Here is a 10,555-nt window from a genome sequence, read left to right on the forward strand (position 1 = left end):
TGATGCACTGCAATTATTTGATTCAAATGTACATCATTTCCACAAAAATAAAATGTACTCCAACAGCACAATGTTGCCGTTCATTATACTTGCCTTATACAATGATTGTGTTAATGCATTATATTTTATTCATGCAGAGATTGTGTACACGTTTAAAAAAAGCAAACTCTTTTTGTCAAAACTTCTGTAAAATATATACCCTTGCTGAGCACTTTATTAGGAATACCTGTATATCTACTCAGCGGAGGATAGCCAGAGTGGTCCGAGCTGACAGAAAGGATATGGTAACTTAAATGACCACTCTGTACAATTGTTTTAAGCAGGAAAACCTCAGATAGGGCAACACACACATCCAGCCTTGAGGTGGATGGGCTACAACAGCAGAAGACCATGTTGGCTTCAACTTCTGTCAGCCAGGAACAGAAGGCTGAGGCTGCAGTGGGCACAGACTCATCAAAACTGGACAGCTGAAGACTGAAAAACATAGCCTGGTCTGATGAATCTCGATTTGTACTGAGGCAAGATGGTGGAATCATAATTTGGTGCCAACAGCATGAATTCAGGGACCCACCCTGCCTTGTATTGACAGTCCAGGCTGGTGGAGGTGGTGTAATGGTGTGGGGAATGTTTTCTCGGTACATTTTGGGCCCATTAATACTGATCAAACATTGCTTGAACGGACTATTTGACCCTTGTTGCTGACCGCGTGCAACCCTTCATGGCCACAATTTACCTTCTTCTGATGGCTACTTCTAGCATGATAATGCTAGAACCTTTGCAATGTGGCTAAATGGGAGATTTGCAGCATGCAAGTGCACCTCAAAGTGTGCAGAAATTGCATGACATGGTGCCAACATGGACGTGAAGCTTCTTGTGAAATCCTTGTCATGAAGAATTGAGGCTGTTTTGAGCCAGTACTACCCAGTATTAGTATAGTGTTCCTAATAAAGTGCTCACTGAGTGTATGTTCTGTGGAATATGTTGTGCATGTTTGTGTTTTGTTGTAGTAAATTAAGAACACTTTCCAGTCTAATCAGTGACCCAATAGCCGTGGAATGGGGAAGTGTCCACAATGCCTCTGTTTGTTAAAGCAGCTTCAGCGTCGCTTTACACTATTGTCGCCACTCGCCAGTGAAAGTTTCTCCATCCAGAGCACACAAACACTGTTCCGAGTTTTGTGCCTGCTCCCTGCAGACTAAATGAGCGCACGCCTGCTAATCTCACAGAGCATCTACAGGGGCTGCCAGTAAGATGCAGCGTTTGATTACTATTGTTCTGGTTATAATAGTATCTGAGTCTTGGCGTTTGTGGTTGGCAGGACATGTGTTTTACCCACTGCAGGCCACAGCGTCCCACTGCTAGCATTGTGCAAGAGCAGATAGCATCATTATGGCTATTCAAATCATTAAATCCATGTCCTCAGTGCACATCTATTTGGTTAAACCCCTTTTTTACTGTTTATTATATGGATGAGCCTAAGAGTCAGTATTCATTAACTTGGTTATAGTGAAGAATTTAAGTTTTACACATTGAGTTTGGTTCTTTAGTTTTGCACTGGAGCTACAAGGCTAATGTAACTAACAGGTAATAAAAGATTATCAATTAGCATCATACCAACTGCATGCTGGTCATCATACACTTGTCTCTCATTCAGTTCTATCTTAAACACTTGATTATGTGGTTTCTGACACTGTATGGCTCACTGTTATCTATAAACAAGTGCATTAGCATAGCTAAAAACGTGAGGCACATCTATGATCCCAGGGTCCTATGTTTCTTTAACTTTTTATATGATACATACCTCAATATGACATGAAATGGAATCCTCTGAAAGTGTTCCTAGGGTCATGGTTAGGGTTCACCAAAGGTCATACAGGGGACAGTCAGGAGCAAATTTTTCAATATTCACTTGCCCTTGGCAGAAGAGACGTATGTTCCCAGGGCTCTATGTGCCCGATGCTGTGCAACGTGTCAGGTTCCAGTCCTCACAGGCCAAAACACTGCAGACTTCAGCACACTGGCTCATTAAACACACCTGATTCAGCTCATCAGCTAATTTGCAAGGCCTTTATGAACTGAATTCAGAGCGTTAGATGAGGGTAAACGCTAAGCACTTCGGCCAAGAGGGTTCCCCGTATTACATGCCTGCTCTAGCATGACCAGACATTCCCGGTTTCCAGGGACAGTCCCCATTTTTGATGGCCTGTCCCGTCTGGATCTGTCCCCAAAACTGTCCCCAGTTTTTAACTATATTAATTAAAAACACACCGTTGTGCTTGTTTTGGCCAACAGAGGGGGCTGTTATCTACTGGCCACTTCCACAACCTGCTCACCTAGTTTAAAGAATACTGCTGTGTAACACTTGACCAGAAGCTTGCAAGTGTCAAGAGAGTCCACAACATCACCACAAACGTCTTTTCAAGACACAAGGAAACTCAGGGATTGATGTCGGGGGGGAGGGGGGCGGTGTTATGGGTCTCGATTTGTACTACCTGGTGATAGTTAGGCTCTGATTTGTACAGGCATACAATCTACTTGAATGTAGCTACCGTGCGATCTACAAACAGTGCATCATTTTTTATACTATGTCACTTTTCAACCGTCCACATATGATTGTATGGCATATGTTTATATCAGTCGTCTCTTTCTCTCCAGAACTGTAGCTGCCCAGGGGTGTGTTCAGAGTCTGGCTATTGGTCTGTAGCCATGGGTCTTTTTTTCTGTAGCTACAAGTCTCTTTCTTACTGCCAAAATATTTAGTATGAATATGAGTTACGGGCTCATACAAGTACAACCACTGAATCTTTAGTGGTAAACGTACTGCTGCTTCATCCCTGCCTAAGCCGCTAGACTTAGTGACTTCTGAGACCCTTTTTATTTAGCGACTTTATTTTTAAAAAGCGACAAGTGGCAAATCTCACAAGAAATATAAATCTTTTTAGGACAATTGTAATTTATTCCCATGCATGCTACTCAGAGTAACATTAATGTCAATCTCAGTCAGCAGCTCCTCTGGCAGCAGTGTCTTTCTCTCTCTCCTCACACTTACCATGGCTATGTCATAGTACAAAACAAACTAGTCATTTGTTTAGCAGGCAGTGAGGGCTAATGTGGGCAATGGCTGTAACTTACTTGTTCTACAAATTGCAGATGCTGAGAGGACACGACTTGAAAAAAATGCAGTTTGAAGATTTTTTTTTCTTTTAATTCTGGTGGGAAGAGTGTAGAGGAAGGAGAACAGGAAGGCAGGATTGGCTACTGTATGATCTTCTGATGCGACTTACAAAGTTACTTAGTTAGTACCCAATTTTATCAGTCTGCCTTCACCACAGTTCAACAGTACACCAGTTACCATGGTCAAAATACATGAAAAAAACAGGAACTGTCCCCACTTTTTAATTTCATGGACAAAAACTTAATTTTTACCACCAAACTGGAAATGTCCCCAGATATCTGGTCACCTTATATGCGCAGCTCTTTAAATGTCAAAAATCAATAAATTACATTAAGGGAACCTACAAAACAGTTCCTAAGGCCATGGTGAACAACATAGAGTCTTACAGGGAACAAAGACGAGCAGGTTTTTCAGTAGGAGCGCACTTGCCCTCAGCTAGGCTAGCCTCAGTGAGCTAATTAACTAGCTAACTTGTAATTCAAGTTAGCAAACTTTGTAACTCAAACCATTTTTGAGAAGTCAGGCTATAAAATATATAAACTTTTCAAAGAATTGCTTTGTCTAGTTTAACATGGTGCACTGCTCTTCTTTTGTTGTTAGTTAAGTGATACTTTTTTAATCCCACAACCGGGGAAATTCCACCTCCGCATTTAACCCATCCATGAAGTGAAACACCACATACACACTAGTGAATACACACACACTAGGGGGCAGTGAGCACACTTGCCCGGAGCGGTGGGCAGCCCTATCCATGGCGCCCGGAGAGCGATTGAGGGTTAGGTGTCTTGCTCAAGGACACCTCAGTCATGGACACTCAGCACTGGGGATCGAACCGGCAACCTTCTGGTCACAGGGCTGCTGTTGTGTAGTTGTGTAGCTCTTAGCTTGCTAACTAGTAAGTTAGCAAACTGAAGGAACACAAGTTAGCAGAATAAAGCAACAAGTTGAAATGGTATGAGGGGAAATGCTGAAGGCAAGTTGACAGGGGCATGTTAAAAAACAGTACTGAAATGGAGGGCAGATACCATTGAGGATGTGCTTAAAGATCCCATTGTTAGCATGAATGGCAACTTTGGGAATGTTCGGTAATGTTCCATCTGAGTACTTTTAATAGGGGAATCTATTTGGAAGCACAGGTACAAAAACACAATTGTAGCAATTTTTAGGGAATTCTTTACTAAAAAAAGCAAAACAAAAAAACAGCACAGACCAGCAAAACCAGCATATGTTGTGTTTTGGATGCTGGTATGCTAGTTATCTAGCATGACCTTGCTGGGTGACCAGCTTAGCCAGCACCAGACCAGCATAAATCAACATAAACTAGCTTAGTTTAAGGCATGTGTGATAATTTAGTGTAATGCAGTTTTTGTAGCAATGCGAATTGTTAGCTCCTTTAACCTACTTAGCTACCTTAGCCTCCTAGCTTCAGTTAAAGCCAAACATGTTCTCACTGATTGACCATGTTTAAAATAAAGGGGTAAGCTGTGTAAATCAGATTTATCTCTGAACCGTCACCTTAACACACTTACAAAAGGGAGTGATTTGATATGATCAGGCAAAAAGGTGATTGTCTGCTATGTCACTTTGTGACAGAATAAAAGTCCTGGCATCTCTCCTTCCTAGTGAGGGCACACGGTGTGGCAGACGACAGATCATGGCACAGCTGGGATTCAAACATGAAGGATTGCCATCCGTTTTTTGAAACAGTGCTTACGGGTCACTCAGGGGCCTCATGTACCCTCATTATCAGATATGATCAGTGGAGCTCTGAGTGTTTCAGCCCACTGCAATGAACAGAATGCCTTCTTTTAGGCCCCCACTCAAGTCCAAAGTGTGTCTTTCTGGTATTTGTATGGTTGAGGTTTCAAAATCCTGCATTTTTACAAGACATTTGTTGTTAGCACCAACTGTCAGGTCACTCCAAGATCAGCCCACAGAAAGTCATGTATTTCAATAGGTCGAATGCTGCAAAAAGGAAGATGCTGAAAATATTGAAAATATATGAATAGCAATACATTAAAATGTATTAAATATACATATATAAACTACATTATTCTGAAAATATATCACAATGTATTTTATTTAATTATAGAAATAATTTGCCTATGAACATTTAAATAATTTTCAATTAGATTTTTTTATTTAATAACATTTTTTCTCTTTTAATCACGATTTCATCCTCCTTCTCCTTTACTTTGTTACTTTTTACATTTTAATTTGAATTGTCTTTATGTATTTTCTCATTTGCAAAGCACTTTGAATGACCGCAGTGTTTAAAAGGTGCCTAATGTGTTTAAAACTCGCCTTATCTAATGTGTTAATATCTAATTATCTACTTCGCATTTTCGTGGTGTGGACAAGCAATGCGCTTCAAAGGGTCTGGTAATAATAATAATCATCATCATTATCATCATAATAATAAAAAAAACAGTCTTAATAAAAATGAAAAAGTGATAAAAATAATAATCGTAATATGTATCGTCAAACATTATTATAAAAATAAGTGATTTATAATCAAAAATATATAGAAAGAATCTAACTTGCTGAAAAAGCAGATCAAGGTCACTGACATCAGGCTGAAAAATGGACAGTTAGTCTTTAACTAAAAACAATAGAGCTTATCACATGTTCACCTTCATTATCTGCTACTCTTTACCCTCACTGACCTGACCGACCACTCCTGCTGTCCATCAGAGTAGGTGGAGGCATAGAAACAAAACACTGTTGTACCAGCGGAACTTAAGTTTGTTATGCTTCTCTCTGTTTATTCCTAAATCATAGTGGTCAATAAAAATTCATGTGTGAATGATATTGTTTAACCAGTGATGTTCTGATAAAAAATGGTAGGTTAATATGCCCACCCATCTCAGTCACTGAAGAAATAAATGCTTGGCTTTATTTTGTATAGGCTAAAAGAAAAAGATGGATTTCCATATTACATTACAAATATTATGGTTTCCAATGTAGAAAATACATTTCAAAGCCACTTATTGAAGGAAGCCTAATCTGTATGTCACATTTGTATCAGACAATCGATTTACGCAGACAGTGAGCCAATGTGCACTTGCTTCAGCACGCAGAGATTAGACTGTATTGAGGAGGCCTTCAATCTTAGATCTTATTACTTCAGCAATAGAAGACGAAAGGGAGCGTGTTATTGTAAAATAACATCACGGCTGTGATATGGTCCCCATAGATCATCACAGCTGTGATGTTATTGGTGATAAGACACTCCTTGATTGTTCTATTGCTTTTATACAACAGTTAAATAAATAAATTAATAAACTGCAGCTCCTTCAGCCAAATTATAGCTCCTTAACAAGCAGCTTGTTGCTACATCAGAGCAACGGACTCCGCCCACTCGCTGCACAGCCGGCAAGTCGTTCAACTGCTCCTTACACCAAATTCCCAAACTGTCATCACCGCTAAGCAGCTTTTTTGTTTGTTATTGTGTCAGTTTTATCGCTCAGTCTGATTAGTCAAATTCTGAAGATCAGACTACACATTTGGCGAACAGTATTGGGTTCATTTCTGGCTGATTCCAGGTTGTTTAGCTGTTCTTCTGTCACAGCTGCCGACTGAAAAGCTGCTCAGTGGTGATGACAGTTTGGGAATTTGGTGTAGTCTCATCTCCACAGTCTGACCAAATCGACATTCAGTCAAATGTGGGTCTTAAAAGTGCCCATTTTCTGTTTGTGGCAAAGTAAGAAGTAAAAATGTTCAAATGGCTTGAGCGTCTCCTACAGCTGTCAGAGTCTTTGCTTAGCAACGGCGACTCAGCAGAGTGATACAGTGTTTGTGAAAAACCTGCGATGTTATGGTGAAATAGCAGCACCGTTAGAAAGCTTCTCAACCAATCAGCTTGCTTGGCCGGAATGAACTGTTGTGTAAAACTACATAATTAACAGCTTTGAATGATTGAATGATTACTTGATTATTCAGTATCTACTATGGATATTCAGGGTCCACCACAAATGTGTTCTTTCTTAGCTACTGTAGGCTGAGTTGAACACACACACTTTGTGCTGGCAAAATTTCCTTTCGGACTACAACAATATTATCGCAATCTTTGCTTAGAGTCACTACATAATGTTAACTTTCCAGTTTAAACTGCTACTATTGATTAAGAGTGTGTTATTAATCTAAACTCATCTAGCCAGAAACCACAATGACAAATGTGCTACCATGCTAATGTTCTGGGTTGGGATTTATTGGATTACAAGTACTGGGAAAACATATTTAGAATATAGAAATCACACTCGCTTCGAACATTATCACTCAAATAAAAAAAATGGATTCTGTACAAACACTGAAGTGTTACTAAGCTCTGCTAAAGTCTGAGTAGACTGATAAATCAATGTGATGATCAGTTATTAATCTCAGTGTTACTAAGCTCTGCTAAAGTCTGAGTAGACTGATAAATCAATGTGATGATCATTTATTAATCTCAGTGTTACTAAGCTCTGCTAAAGTCTGAGTAGACTGATAAATCAATGTGATCAGTTATTAATCTCAGTGTTACTGAGCTCTGCTAAAGCCTGAGTAGACTGATAAATCAATGTGATCAGTTATTAATCTCAGTGTTACTTAGCTCTGCTAAAGCCTGAGTAGACTGATAAATCAATGTGATGATCAGTTATTAATCTCAGTGTTACTGAGCTCTGCTAAAGCCTGAGTAGACTGATAAATCAATGTGATCAGTTATTAATCTCAGTGTTAATTGAGCTCTGCTAAATCCTGAGTAGACTGATAAATCAATGTGATCAGTTATTAATCTCAGTGTTAATGAGCTCTGCTAAAGCCTGAGTAGACTGATAAATCAATGTGATGATCAGTTATTAATCTCAGTGTTACTGAGCTCTGCTAAAGCCTGAGTAGACTGATAAATCAGTGTGATGATCAGTTATTAATCTCAGTGTTACTGAGCTCTGCTAAAGCCTGAGTACACTAATAAATCAATGTGGTGATCACTTATTAATCTGTGTTATTAATTATTTTACCCTTTTGTTTACAACCAAAATGTAATAACGAAATATGATTATTCTTGCAATGATTTATAAATATATACAAATAAAAATATGGGACACTTTTTCCCCTATAAATTTTACACAGATTTCATCCCTGCATTTGGACCCTTTTGTAAAAGACCACATGGCTAGAAGCCTCCAGATAATTTGAGTTCTAGACCCCAGACTAGACCAAAACACAACACTGTCTGTTTGTTTGTTCTGGCTGCATAGTTTATTTCCACTCATATGTTGAGTAGATTTACAAAAATAAGGAAGTGAAACTAAGGACTTTAACAAAAAGCTGGGGCCACGGCGGACCCCTCGGCGCGGGGCTGGACGTCCCAGGAGACTAAACAGCGTTCCTTATCCCCCCTGCCACCCCAGCCTGCAGGCCGGTGACTGATTAGGACACACGTGCCCAGACTTGGGCAGAGGCCAGCCACGGGGCAGTCCGCCCTGCTGTTTGATGTGAGTGGTCGGCTCCAGCCAGTCCCGGCATTGTATCCCAAACAATGCACCCCAGACCTACTGAACTCCACAGACATATCCCTTTGTGGGTTTTTTCCTAGAACTCAGGGTGGGGGACACTCGCGGACAGGAAGTGGGACTTCAGTCCAAATTTAGAACGCCGTGCCTCCCTCGGACGGGGCGGCTGACTGGGCATTCCTGACGAGACCTCTGGGGAACGGTCAGCACCAAAAACTCAGACAATCACTGAGTTAGATTACTCTAATGCCCTGCTGTCTGGCTGTCCCAGCAAAAACCTCAACAAGCTTCAACTAGTCTAGAACGCCACAGCCAGAGTCTCACAAGAACCAGAAAATTTGACCATATTAGCCCAGTTTTATCAACCCTGCACTGGTTACCAGTTAAATTTCACATTGGTCATAAAATTCTATTACTGACTTATAAAGCTCTAAATGGACTCGCCCCTCAGTACCTGAGTGAACTTCTCTCCCACTATGAACCATCGCACCTACTTAGATCACAAGGTGCTGGCTCACTACTTGTACCTAGAATTAATAAAGCTATATCAGGGGGGAGAGCTTTTTCATACAAAGCCCCCCAGCTCTGGAATAATCTTCCTGTTAATGTTCAGGACTCAGACACAGCCTCAGTCTTTAAGTCTAGGCTAAAAACTTACTTGTATAGTCGAGCCTTTGGTGATTAGTCTTCCCTGTCAGGTCTAGACCTGACAGAGTCTCTGCTGCTCTGTTATACTGTAATCTGTGGTCAGCCACTCTTTACAGAACTGACTCTGTGTTTTTTGTTCCTTTCTCTGCCGAGATGATCAGCTGCCCATCTTGTGCATCTGATGCTGTTGCCTCTTCTGCCTTGATCGGGTGCCTCTGCTCACCAGCCTTCTGGACCGATTTGACCACCACTGAGCTTCTTGCTTTACAATGCTGTGCGATCCTCACCCTCAGATGCTGCTGATGCTGCATAATCATAAATGAATCAGTTAACCACTGCTTTTCTTGTTCCCACTTTGTACTATAATACTTTATACTAATAATGTTTGCTATCCGGTGTCGACCGTAGGAGGATGGGTTCTGAGTCTTGACTTCTGAGACTTCTGAGTCTTGGTTCCTCTCAAGGTTTGTTCCTCTTTAGGAGGTTTTCCTCGCCACCGTTGCCGCTGGCTTGCTCATGGGGGCTTGGACCTGGATTTTCTCTTCTTTTCTAAAACTATCCATCCATCCATCCATCTATTTTCTAAGCCGCTTCTCCGTCAAGGTCACGGGGGGGGGGGGGGGGGTGGGGGGGGGTGGGGGGGGGGTGCTGGAGCCTCTCCCAGCAGTCATCGGCTGGAAGGCAGGATACACCCTGGACAGGTCGCCAGTCCATCGCAGGGCAGACAGACAGACACAGACAGTCACTTCTAATACTAGTAATACTGATTGTTCTGTAAAGCTGCTTTGTGACATCTGTTGTAAAAAGCATTATGTAAATACATTTTCTTGCTACTGTTTTATTAACCCTTTATACACGTCTACTTCAAGTCCTCACTGTAGTAACTACCTGTATTAGTTTCACAATAGCTATTGGATAATTAATAGTATTAAACAATATAGATAATAACTAATAGTAGTAGTTACTGAATAATTCATAGAAAATACTGAATAATTCATTATAGTTACTGAAATATTCATATTAGACAAAGAATTCATATTAGTGATTGAATGCATTGTAAACACAGTATAATACATAGTGGATGCTCATTAATTGATAATAGATGCTGAATAATTAATTGCAAACACTTAATCATTTACAGCAATTATTGAATAATTCATTGTAGTTAATGAATTATTCACAGAAGACAATGAATATTTTATAATGATTATTACATAAACATTGTCAATACTGAATT

Source organism: Pygocentrus nattereri, chromosome 24 (genome assembly GCF_015220715.1).
Source record: "Pygocentrus nattereri isolate fPygNat1 chromosome 24, fPygNat1.pri, whole genome shotgun sequence".
NCBI lineage: Eukaryota > Metazoa > Chordata > Actinopteri > Characiformes > Serrasalmidae > Pygocentrus > Pygocentrus nattereri.